The sequence below is a fragment of the Rhipicephalus microplus genome, chromosome 2 (genome assembly GCF_043290135.1).
Source record: "Rhipicephalus microplus isolate Deutch F79 chromosome 2, USDA_Rmic, whole genome shotgun sequence".
Classification (NCBI taxonomy): Eukaryota; Metazoa; Arthropoda; class Arachnida; order Ixodida; family Ixodidae; genus Rhipicephalus; species Rhipicephalus microplus.
Genome location: NC_134701.1, coordinates 217037865 through 217051747, shown reverse-complemented (window position 1 = coordinate 217051747; position 13883 = coordinate 217037865).

Here is a 13883-nt window from a genome sequence, read left to right as displayed (position 1 = left end):
AGTCCATGCTGATTTGCTAAAACGGTCAGCTATAGGTGGCTCAATAGGCTGAAGAAGTCCGGCTGGCCTAGTCGGTGGTGTCTTTCGTCGTTGACAGCCTCGATATGTCCTGAAGTAACGAGTGACGTCGGCGGCAAGTCATGGCCAGTAGTACTTCTACTGTGTTCTCGCGAGTGTACGCGAAACACCGAGGTGTTCAGCCGTCGGGTCGTCGTCTAGAGCATCCAAAAGGTCTGGACGTAACGCTGAAGGTACCACGAGGAGGTAGTTCACCCGAAGTGGTGAAAAAAATTTCTTGATGAGGATGCTTTTACCCAAGAAAAACGACACCAGTCCTCACTTGGATACCTTTGGAACATCGGCAGCCTTGCCCTCTAGGTATTCCACAAGACCTTCGATGTCACGGTTGGCACGCTGTCGTTCTGCAAAATCATTGACGCTTGAGGTCCACAGGAAACAGTCGCCGTCCTCGTTGTTCTGCGGCGGTGAGTCGAAGGGAGCGTGAGACAGACAATCAGCGTCAGAGTTCCTTCGCCCCGACTTGTAAACGACGGTGATGTTGAATTCTTGAAGTTGCAGACTCCACCGTACGAGGTGACCTGAAGGTCCTTCAAGTTAGCTAGCCAACAGAAGGCATGGTGGTCGCCCGCAACTTTGAAAGGCCTGCCGTAGAAATAAGGGCTAAGTTTGGAGGTTGTCCACATGATGGCAAGACACTGCTTTTTTGTTGGGGAATAGTTGACTTTAGCCTTTGATAGCGACCGGCTCGCATAACTGATGACTCTTTAAAGTCCGTCAATCTTCTGCACCAGGAAAGCTTCGAGCCCTAAGCTGCTTACGTCGGTATGAATTTTCGTGTCGGCATTTTCGTCTAAATGAGGAAGTATTGACGGTGTCTGCAGGTGTCGTTTTAGTTCAAATGCTTCATATTGCGGTGTTTCCCACTTGAACTCGACGTTGGTCTTTGTCAGGTTAGTGAGTGGCTCGGCGATGCGGGCAAAATTTTTGACGAAACATTTGTAATAGATGCAGAGGCCGAGAAATTGACGCACGGCTTTCTTGTGCGGCAATGCAGCGACGAATGTTGTCTTCCGCAGGTTGGACCGCACTCCGGACTTGCTTATCACGTTTTCCAGGAACAAGAGTTGTTCGTATACAAAGCGGAACTTCTCTGCCTTCAGAGTGAGTTTGGAGGTTTTTATTTCTTGTACAGCTTCAAGACGCTGTAGATGGTAGTCGAAGATTGAGGAAAACACGATGACATTGTCCAAGTACACAAGGCATGTCTGCCACTTCAATCCAGCGAGCACAGTGTTCATAACACGCTGGAACGTCGCATGTGCTGAGCAAAAAATGAAGGGCATGACCTTAAACTCGCACAGGCCGTCTGGTGTTATGGACGCAGTCTTTTCTCGGTCTCTCTTATCTTCTTCGATCTGCCAATAGCCTGTCTTCAGTTGAGGTCCATCGATGAGAAGTATTTTGCGTTGTTGAGTCGATTAATGGCGTCATCTATTCGGGGGAAAGGGTATACGTCCTTCTTCGTTATCTTGCTGAGTCAGTGATAGTCAACGCAGAAGCGTGGTGTTCCATCCTTTTTCTTGACTAGCGCCATCGGTGACTTCTATGGGCTCTTTGAAGGCTGGATGATGTCATCGCGGAGCATTTCGTCAACTAGTTTCTTTATGGCTTCGCGTTCTCGCGTCGAAGCTCTGTACAGACTCTGACGGAGTGGCCTGGCATTTTCTTCTATTTCAATTCGATGTTTCGCGACAGGGGTTTGCCGAATTCTCTATAATGACGTAAAGCAGTTCTTGTATTTCAGAAGCAGGTTTTCGAGCTGCTCTTGTTTATGCGTCGGAAGGCTCGGATTAGCGTCGAAAGCCGGTTGAAACGTATGAGTCGGCACAGTTCATTCGGCAGAATCGATGACGGCGAAAGCGTTGCTGGCTTCCAGTATTTCTTTGATGTAGCTAACCGTCGTACCTTTGCTCGCGTGCTTGTACTCATTGCTCAAGTTCATGAGCAGCACTCTTGCGTTACCTGCCCGCAGCTCGGCTTTTCCTCTGGCGACACAAATTTCACGGTTTATCAACATGTTCTGGTCGCCTGCAACAACGCCTTGCATGTTCTTGAGAGTCCACGTAAATGCTGACGCTGGAGCGAGGAGGAACGGTGACTTGTTCTTCAAGTACATTCAAGGCGTGCCTTTCTGACGGCATGTGCTGCGGCAGCGTTTTTTCTGTGGATAGGATTATTCTCTCAGACTTCAGGTCGATAACGGTGCCGTGTTGACTTAAGAACTTCATCCCAAGTATCACATCCCTGGGGCAGTACTGTGGAATTAGAGAGCCGGCTGGATAAGTCCGGTTATCGATGGTGACTCTTGCGGTGCAAACGCCGGCTGGTGTTTTTAGATGACCCCCAGCGGTCCAGATTTCAGAGCTTTGGCAAGCAGTGTTCACTTTCTTCAACTTCATCGAGAAAGGCCCACTGACGACGGAATAGTCGGATCCCAGTGCCGACGAGAGCAGTGACGTTGTGGCCGTCGATTATTACGTCAAGGTCACTTGTTCGTCGTCGTGCGTTGCGGTCGTAGCTTCGGGTGACGGCTACGTCGGTTTGCCCCACTGCTTCCTCACGGCGTCGTCAGGTCTCCTACTGGCCGGGAAGTTTTTACTTCAGGGGTCTGTACGGCATGCGGCGTGTTAACGTTTCGTCGTGTCGTCATCGGCGGCGGAGGGTCTTCGGTGTTTCGTCGTTCAGCAACCGCACCTCAATTGGTTGCTGCCCTTAGTTTTTCTAATATGGGCTCACGGTGCGGCCCCTCTTGGGGCCGCTGTACTGCTGTGGTCGGGGAGGAGGCCTGTAAGGTCCCGGTGATGGCGCACGGGAGGAACGTCAACGTGCCTGTTCTGTCGTGGTCAGGTAGTCAGCGATGTCGCGTGGTCGCTCGCCGCGCTGCGGGGGTGGTGCGTTGACGGCGAAGGCACGTAGGCTCATTTGGCGGTACTGGCAGTGGCGGTATGTGTGGCCAGCTTCTGCGCAGTGGTAGCAGAGTGGGTGGTTGTCAGGAGCGAGCCAAACGTTGGTCTTCCTCAGCGCGTAGCGCTGGGAGGCAGGTGGGTGGTATGTGGTCGTTGCTGGTGGCGGCAGTGTCTCGTGACAAAAATGCAATGGTGTGGTCTCTTGAAGTAGACGTGGGGGAGGAGCGTAGCGTCTGGCAGCAGCAGCGTAGCTCATGGCTTGGGGTTGCGGCTGCACTGACTGAGGCATGCCTAGCAATTGTTGAATTTCTTATCTTACGACGTCTACGATTGACGTAACTTGAGGCTGGCACTACAGGAACATTCGGGGAAATTCTTTGCGCACTACGGCTCTAATGGTCTCACGTAGGTCGTCTCAGTAGATTGACTGGATCTCTGCACAGCCTGGCGTCGAGCGGCGGTTGAATTGACGTGTGCGCATTTCAAGGGACTTCTCGATAGTCGTCGCTTCTGAGACAAATTCTTGTACGCTGTTCTGAGGGTTCCACATCAGTCCCGCAAAAGGTTCCTGCTTGACTCCTCGCATGAGGAGGCGGACTTTCTTGTCCTCAGGAATTTCAGGGTCGGCGTGACGCAAGCGTTTGGTCATCTCTTCCGTGAAGTGAGCCACGTTTTCGTTTGGCAGCTGCATGCGGGTTTAGAGGAGGGCTTCAGCCTTCTCCTTACGGACTACACTTGCAAAAGTGGCAAAGAAACTGGCCCGAAAAACGTCCCACGATGTTAGGTTTCGCTTTCGATTCTCGAACCAGGTCCGAGCAGCGTCTTTTAAAGTGAAAGAGGCAGGCCGAACCTTGTCCTCCTCGGTCCAGGTGTTGAAGACGGCGACTCGTTCGAACAATTAAAGAGAGCTTTCCGGGTCTTGGTGCGGCGAACCATGGAAACTTGGCGGTTTTTTTAGCTTGCTGGAGCAGGAGCGGTGCAGATTGATTGGTATGTGGGGTTTAACGTCCCAAAACCACCATATGATTATGAGAGACGCCGTAGTGGAGGGCTCCGGAAATTTCGGCCACCTGGGGTTCTTTAACGTGCACCAAAATCTGAGCTCACGTGCCTACAACATTTCCGCCTCCATCGAAAATGCAGCCGCCGCAGCCGGGATTTGATCCCGCGACCTGCGGGTCAGCAGCCGAGTACCTTAGCCACTAGACCACCACGGCGGGGCCAGGAGCGGTGCAGGTGGCCCAGGCACTGCCGTTGTCGCCATGGTCGCCGTAAGCGTCTTAATCTTCGTAGTCTCTTAGGTAGAAGCCCGTACTCCACTACCAGGTCTTGATGCCTGCGGCTAACTCATTGCTCGTGGCTGGCGTCGGGGTCTTCTCGGCGACGTAGGCTGGCTTCAAGGCTTGAATGGGCGTCTGGTATATGAAGCAGCACCTCCACCAGATGTGACGGGGTAATGACGTGGATGAAGAGAGTGAACAGCAGGTCGAATAATAAACTGTTTATTCGGGCCTAACTTGTGGCCACGTAAAGAAAAGTTATAATGCAGGAAGACACTGGCACTGCTATAGCGGCGAGCAGAGCGTCTGCCGTCTATCATCTGACAAGTGGTGAAGCGCATCGGCATTTATACACTTGCCATGAAAAATTCTAGCGTTATAGCTAGCAGTGATGTAGAGTCAAGAATAATCTAAAATGTTCACGAAGTAGGCGTAATCTTAAGAAGACGATCTACTACAGCCTCGAAGCTTTTTGAACATTGTAGACGTGGTTCGCGCTTAACGTAGATTAACTGGATGATAACGAAACTTGAGGAAAAGAACGTGGCAATATATAGGCACTGGATCTTGGCCTCCAACGCCGTGCCGGTTGGAGATTTCTCCTGTGCGTTGTTGAACAATAAAAATTCGCAGCGTCCACCTGAACTAAAAGTGAACTAGGGGTCTCTGTGTCAAATCGGAGTCTTCTGTCTCTCATTGCCCATTAGCAGTGTTTGATTGACATGTTCCAGAAGAAAACACTGCTTCATCACTGCATGCTTGGCGCTTCCCCAAGTTTCTTTCTTTCACAACACTGCGATGAGTGCAAGAGTCTACGTCGCCGCCAGTGTAAGCGCCAGCACCCACTGCTTCGCATCTACACATGGTTTTTTTTTGGCGGAGATGGTATACCATTTTTAGCTAGAGGGAAAACGGCCTCGTCAGAGAGCACGTGGACCTTGCCAATGTACCAGGTAGCACGCGATTCTTTTCGGTGTCACTTTCTACGTGATCTAAGCTGGCACAAGGAGTGTTCCACACACGCCATCAATGTGTCCTACACGGCAAGTGTAGGACACTCCTTGTACCGTTCCATTACAATCGGCACTAGTTAACAATCTCAGGTAAGTATAAATGTACATATATATCCGATAAATAATACGAGAGGACGACGTCCACTTTAGCTTAATTGGTAGAGCATCGGACAGCTCTCCAAAAGTTGTAGGCTGTCCCCCTCAGTGGAACAGTGAGTGCGGTGCTCAGCTGCTCACCCAGGTGACGTGGTTTCGATCCCGGCGGCGTATGTCACATTCCGCTGGAGGTGGAATGCAGAGCCTCGTGTACTGCGCGATGTCAGTGCATACACAGACGGTTGAAATTTCCGGAGCCACCTCTCAGTGCCTTTCATAATTATATCTTGGTTTCTGGACGCCAAACCTCAGATAATATTATTATATTATTTGGGCTCTAGGGTGCATTTTTACACACAGGAAGTTGTGCTTTCATCCACATAAATCTTGTTTACATAAACGGCAACATCACCACAATACAGTTAAAGGCTTTCAATGTTGTCCCTGCACTTTCCTTGTCTTCACTGTATGCTGGTTTTATTATTTTAATTAAATTGTGCATAACAAACAAAATGAGTCTTTGACCACTCTTCATACATTTTTCGTTAGTTTTAATGCACTGTGAAGGCTTGCAGCAAAATTACCTCTTCGACAAATCATACCTCGAAGAATCTGCCAGGAAGAAGTTTTTGTCGTGACCATCATACACCAAAGCTGGCTATGGAAGTTATTATGCCTAAGCCATGCAGCATCTATTGACTTAACCGACACCACCAACCTCGAATTCTGCACAGGCTAAAATTCAGCCTGTTAGTGGTATTTGTCTGAGCACGTTTCTGTCTCCTAGCATCAGAAAGCTTTTCTTTTTTTGCCATCTCGGAAGGATCCCCTTTCGGCCACCGTTATCGTCATGCTGCCCGCTTCCAAACTATTACGACTTCTCAGAAATCCTGAGATCTAGTGCGCTAACCATCACTGGACACACGACTCCTTGATGTTCTCAGTAAACATCCGGCTACAGGAGATAATTCGTCTTGTTGAATAATGTGAGCTCAGCTTACTGAAGAAAACGTCTTGCGAAACTCAAGTATCATCTTTCTAAGGCCTTTCTTTTTTTCGTTATTGACTTTCATTTTCTGATCCTTGTTTGGCGGCAGAGAGCGCATGCGCAACAGCCTCTGGATTGCTTGCAAGGCGTATGGCGCGGTAATGCCTTTCTGGGAAGTAGGCACCGTGAAATGCAATGTACCGCGAAAAGAACGCAGACAGCTGAGCCGATAAAATAACACGTTCCAACGACTCGGGACATTGGTCTTGCTAAACACGTTTTCTCCTTCTTCTTGGTCTGTTTTCTAACGTGCAGAGCAGTCGAGCAGTTGCTTTCGAATGGAGCACAGGATTACTCGATTTAAATTTTCATGCATTCTCTAGTTTTATTTTCTACGTTATAGCTTATGAGATCGAAGCCTCTGTCCTTGAGGATGAATGAGCTACATATTTTCCTTCACTACATTGGCCTTCGGTTCGCTTTTTATCAAAGCATACGTAAAGCCTAATACGTGGAAGACGTCCACTAGACTCGTGAAGCTTAAGCTCGACCTTCGTCATAGTGAAGTGACTGTAGAAGGCCAGCCTAGAAACTGGAGGATCGAAAAGACCAAGCAGAGCTCCTGAAACAAAAGCAGCTTTTAGTCGGTCATCCCGGCGCCTTGTAGAGGAGAGGGTGTTCAGCTTAAAGGATTTGTAGCTTGAAGTGATGCGCACGTTTAACACCCATTGTACTCAAACAATGCAGATGTTGGGGAACAACATAGACAGCACAAACTTAAGACAGGCGAATAGCGTAGTACTTTAGTCACGCTTTTCGGATTCATAATTGTATTCTCGTTCGATTTGTTCATGTTTTCCATCTGTACGGCATGCCAGCAATTCTTTTTTTTTTTGTTCGATGGTTTATACGAGAACTTGAAAGGTGTATAGCCGAAAGATCAAAGTATGTGATGTACCGAAGATTCGGCGATAAGACCCGAATCACCAAATTTCTTCACAACTCGGGGCCATACACGTCTGGATGCGATTATTCTCACGGCATAAATACAACAGTGAAGTCGAGCATGGAAAAGGCGGCTGTCTTACTAGAGTCACAATAGCATTTTATTTATTTTAGCATGTACGTTTGTAGTAAAACTTTCATATAAAATAACCAGCATGTCCAAGCAAGTGCTTCATTTGAATCACCGCATTAAATGTTTGCTTGCAGGCTAAGCTCATGCCTCGCACTACAACGGCATTTCATTCCATTCCATCATATACGTATTACTTATAGCATTTACTTGTGTCAGAACCAATTTTGTTACGTTTTCAAACTGTATTATACCTCTCGGACGCCTTGTTCACGTGCTGCACAAATAAAGAGGTCATATTCTGCCTTATTTTCATAATATCTTCGTTCATAATAATACTTACTCTATACGTTCCATGCTAGTTTCATACATATCCAGTGAAGGCTCGCTGTTAAGTCAGTAGCAGGTATCTTACGCAATATGAGCTTCATGCATAACGCCCATACACGCACATCTGGATGAGAGCATTGGCTGCAAGAACATCTTTCTCTTCTTGCGTTCATCATAATCAAAGTGCTGGCTTGAATGTAAAAATATCATAGACTTGTGCTTTTTATTATTTATTTTTCTTGTATTTTCTTTTGCTTTGAAAAAATGTAAATGAAAAGCCTGCACAAGTGTTCCCCCTGAAGAATTAATTTCCGGACTTTCCGAAGAACGTACATCCCTCATCACCTCTTTCTTTTTTTATTTTTCAAGCCAACAGCGTGCTCAGAATGCGCTATCCCACGCCACTGTGATCTTGAAATGTTTGCAATATTGGCCACGTACATAGATTGTCATATAGAAGGTTTTGGGGACGCTCAAACAATTCCTTGCTGCGGCCGTAACCCATACAAGCAGCTAACTTTGTCGCAATGTACCTTCCCGTAGCCTCCCGTTCTACCCGCATTCTAATCTCCGTACCACGTTTCTTTCGCAAGCCAAGATATAGAAGGAAACAGATTTCCATCTTATGTATCGGGGATGCAAGATCGTGTTTACGGATGCGAATATATGTGGGGCTCGTGGTACACGTCAAGCGCATTCAAGTACTAAAGACATAAACTTCTAATATTTTAGGAGTGACTGGCCAAGTAAATAGATACTAACATCAAAGCAGCAATTTGTCTTCTAAAAGTGCGTCTCAGAAGAAAAAAAAATAATAAAGGTGCGGTTCTGTTAACCGTAAACATAACGAGCCCGTATGACGAGCGTGAATTTAATATTATATGCCAAAGTTTCACAATTTAAACCACTTTAGAGCAATACGTGGTTATTATATAGATGTAATACGTATCAGGTTCGACAGTTTAGTATCTGTTGGTGAATTAGATGTGAAAAATACGCGTCTCAGTTGGGAAGATATTTTTTTCTCGGGTGAGTGGCATGGCTGCTTTCATTATCTTTTATGTGTAACGACCAATACAGGAGAAATGTTGTTTTCATGAATTAATACACAAAACACAAACATCTACCAACCAGCTGCATCCTTTTAAGCCCCCTCTGACAATGCTGGACAAATAGACACTCTATTGGGGCACCGTCACGAATGAATTGTTATCTGTTTCCCAGGGCGGATGATGTGGATGTGTGTTTTCTAACGTCACGGTTGTAACTACAGTATTTGCAGTCGCTGCGGTCTCCCACAACTTTCCAGTTTTGCTTTGAGTAAATGTTAGAGTTTTTTTTAGGAACATCTAAAGTAGACCGGCGGCGGCTGCATTTCCGATGGAGGCGGAAATGTTGTAGGCCCGTGTGCTCAGATTTGGGTGCACGTTAAAGAACCCCAGGTGGTCTAAATTTCCGGAGCCCCCCACTACGGCGTCTCTCATAATCATATGGTGGTTTTGGGACGTTAAACCCCACAAATCAATCATTAAAGTAGACCTGTTAAAACGTCAGCTGACGGGTGTCGCTATTCTAGCGAATAATAAACGGGTCGGCGCTACAAAAAAAACCGATGAATATGTTTCAAATATTATCGATATACTTGGCTCAGGAAAGTCGCTTACTGTACCGTTACAAGCCGTCCTAACCACGGCATCATCAGTTAAAATGATACGTCATGTCTAAATCCTGTACTAATCTGGAGTTTCTATTCGTCTCTTGAAAACCACCATTCCCACCACGTACTGAGTAGCAAATGGGGGTCAACAAATCACACATATCGTATTTACTCGATTTTTCGCAGATTTTTGCATGTTTAAAGTCCACGCCTGCGTTACAATTGACTACCAAAATTAAAGTGCAATGATGTTTATTTTTATTTATTTTTTTATTTATTTAATACTGTAAGCTTTTCTCAGGCTCATACAGGGTGGGCGAGCAAATATACACAGCCGCGTACAAACCAGGCAATATCGCACACAGCGGAAGAAACAGAATCACAAGATGATGGTGAAAATAAAACTTGTACGATGAAAGCAATTGTACAAAATCATGGACAGGTCACAAAACATCAAGGTATCAGCAGCGGGTACTGTGATCAGTGTGTTCGGAAGCGCTCACAAACATAAAAAAAATTGCTTTTAGTCTTCATAAAACAGGCTTTTTACATTCCGAACAAATGAATCTACAGAGGAAGCGCTCACAAACATAAAAAAAAAACAAAAGTTCGTTTTAGTCTTCATAAAACAGGCTTTCTACATTCCGAACAAATGAATCTACAGAGGAATGATTAACGCATTCACGTGGCAATTTGTTCCACTCTTCCACTGCTGACGGGAAGAATGAATATTTAAAAGTGTCACAGCGTGACATAAATGGTCTAATGCACTTATTGTGGTTGGTACGACGGGAGTGATGGTTAGGCGGCTTTATATAGTTGTCTTTATGTATGTTTAAACCGTTGTGATACAAAAGAAAAATAAACTTTAAGGAAGAGACACGGCGACGGGCTGCAAGGGTCGGCAAGCATGCCCGCCTGCGCAGCTCAGTGACACTGTCATGCCTCGAATACTTAGAATAGATAAAGCGAAGGGCCTTGCGTTGGACCATTTCTAATTTGTCGGAAAGATATTTTTGGTGGGGGTTCCAAACAATGCTGGCGTACTCGAGGATCGGCCTTATGAAAGATTTATATGCTATCATCTTTACATTAGGAGGCGCCTATGCAAGTTTTCGACGCAGGAACCCCAGCTGGCGATTGGCTTTTGTGTATGTGCTGCTTATATGTGCATCCCACTTCAGTTTACTTGTAAAGGTAACGCCCAAGTTTTTAACAGCGTCGTTTCTTGCAATGTTTGTGCCGACCAAATTGTAACTAAAATGCTGGATTGTTTGTTGTACAGAGTTGTTTTTTCTTGTGCTTTTTCTCCATGAAAGTCTTCTCTCGTGTTACAATAGTGGTCACATTACAATCGAGTAAATACGGCAATTTCATTCAATCGTCCTTTGGAACGTATACCTGTCGTACTAACAGTCGCTGAATTCTACAGCACTCAGTGTACCTATACTAAAATTTCGGCTAGTTGGTTTTGGCTGGAATAAGTGTACAGCAGAACAAAACAAAGTGACGGAAAGCTTTCCACAGGATGAGCGCTATATTTCAACTGAAAATTTTACTACCGACACATGACACAAAAACGAGATAACAGTACAAAAGTTACTGCAGATCCACGAAGTAAACGCTGATGACGGATTGAAGCTAAGTCCTAAGGTTCATAAAGTATGTATACGTTGAAGTCGCCGACTAGGATATAGGACAAACAGATGGATCATCCCATGGACGAACGCTTGGAAGGATGGTTGGATAGAAGCACAGACGGACGCCATCTCTCGTATGATCACCAGAGACGTCATTGTGGAGAGCTCGATAAATTTCAACCACACGGGCTTCTTTGACGTGTGCTTCAATCAAAGTAGACAGGTGTCTAGCAGTCTATCTTCATTTATTTGCACTTGATGCTGTCGGCATTCGATCACACAACTGGCAGGTAAGCAGTCCCACACCATACGCGGACATTAATCAGCTTAACCCAAACAAAGTTGTAATGACAGTTGACGTCTGGGTGGTCCGGAGAGACCCGATTAAGCATCGTAAGCAAGCGTTTTGAGCTTTGTGCACTGGACATTTGTGGCATAATTAGATGGTAAAGAACGTGTTCTGATTTAAATAAGCGAGAACGTGGAATATTGAAATGAGCGGAAGCCCACTAATAGTGATGTGATTGTGTACGTATACGACAACGAAGACCAGGAAGGTATAAAAAACCATAAAGACAATGAGAGGCAGAAAGGAGCCCACAAGGTCACACTGACAGAACCACTTAGCACAACCGTGGGATTGCAGGACGCTGCCCCCTTCCCTTCTTGCTTCCTTCACGCCTATTTTGCCTCGTCCTGCTTCAGAGAACGACGTTGTGCAACATTTCGGTGGCACGAACCACTTTTTTTTTGCGACGCCCTCATGCTTACCCTGTTCCTACCTTGTGGAACGCTTAGCTGTTACGTTTTATTGTTTACGTTTGCACTGCCTCTTTGCATTAGTTTTTGTTTACCTGTCGGTGCCTTGTCACCTTGTCTTTCCGGAGCACGAGCGTGCCGGTCATTAACCCACTTCGTGTCACTCGCTTTTGCACAGTTCGCTCTTTTTTTTTCACCACGGAGGTTGTGTTTATTTTCGTGACCTGTCGACGCACCGCCTTCGTTCTCTTTGCGTTTAACCCTGTCCCTTCTTTGCTACCTCGGTATATCCTGGGAGAATAGGCACTTTTAGTTGAACGTACGTAACGAGCCCACGTACGCAGCTCAGCCACGGGAGATAACTCCGCATGTGCAGTACGTAACGTATCAATTTCAGAGATGCGCGCGTACGCTTGAAACAAGATGCTGCGTACCCAACACAATGCTTACCACGTACATTCTCCCGAGACCTCGAAGAAACCAGAACGAGAGTATACGGTGGCAGCAGTGGTGTTCAACGCAGACAGCAACAGCGTACCTGATGCAAGGCATGTGTTTTTCACACAAAAAGGCGATGTCTTTATGCCAAACAAGATAAATTCAAGCGGCGCATTCCGGCATCTTGATGATTGCATCGTTCCTGGGTGCACCCAGGAACGATGCTAAAAATCTACACAGCAAACGCCATGGTCTGACTTGTACGCTCGTGGCCCCTGCTCTGGAAGTCGTGTTTCGTGCAGGTCACAGAGGCCACGTTATTACTGGGCCACGGTAGTGGGACCTAGCATATACTTCTAATGTCTGTATCACTGGTAAGCATTACAAACTCTTGCATCTCGCATACCTATCTATCTATTTGAGTGAAACGCATCAATGTACGTTAAACTAAAAGTGCTGTCGCACGCTTCATTTGCCACGTACGCAACGTAATTTTCACAGCATATGCAGCTTCTCCGTACGCCCAACTAAAAGTGTCTAACAAACACAATTTCTTTCTCTTTATCAAGAAGCATTTGCGTATATATGCGAAGAATGTAAGCGAATACCGTTGCAAATGTCGAAAAGGAAGAACTTACTACTTATTTAGGAAAACAACATTGATAAATGGGCCAAGAAAAAAAGAACTTTATTTGAAAATAAATAAATAAGCATTGTTATTGTTAAAAATAAGTCATAAAAAGTATAGACGATAACGGATATCACTCAAATCAGTGGATTAGGAATATTTGGCTGAATAAGTTTCAGTTTAGTAATAATACAAAGAGTGGTTGTAAACTAAGGAGCCTATATACCGCTATTTGTTAGCGCCCCTAATGACTATGCACCTATGTAGCTTTGTTATTCAGAAGCAAACAAACGACTAAGGCCCAACAAGGACACTAACTTCCTTTCAGCCTGTTCCTGTTCAGCTCTGATAAGAACGCTACAGCCAGGTATACGGCGGGTTAGTGTACTATACCGTCAAGATAAAGGTTTACCGTAACATTATAAGAACTATTAGTTCTGCTTTTCTTAACACTTTCAAGCTGATAGTGGATGCCCTCGGCTTCACTTTATGTTGGCTGCTTACTGATGTAAAAATTAAAGTGTCTACGCGTTTAAGATCAAGGTTGGTGGGTGAGTATATAGGTGTATTATTTATGAAAAAACAAAAAAACATCAGTCGTGTCAATGCTGTGTAGCTTTTCTTTAGTTCAGCCAGCACAACATGGCTTTCCATGAGGTCTCCCGAGATTATTTGTTTCATAAAATGTACATGGAATTGGTTCTTTTATTGAAACAATGTTGCCAATGAACTTCCGATCGAAAACACAGCGTCGAGAAATGGCAGTCATCCTACGTTGGTTTCCCGTGTGACAACGACGATTTCGTTGACTATAAAGCCTTGTTTCGAAGAAACCTGAGTATAATCCACGACAGATTGACGTTGTTTAAATGTCGGTGATAACCTGACACCTCCAATGTTGGCACTGTAGAAGGTGTTGAAGGTGGGGTTTGTTTTTTCTTCGCGATGCCTACTTCCGCAAACAATATAGAGGGCTGACGCGCTGAAAATAG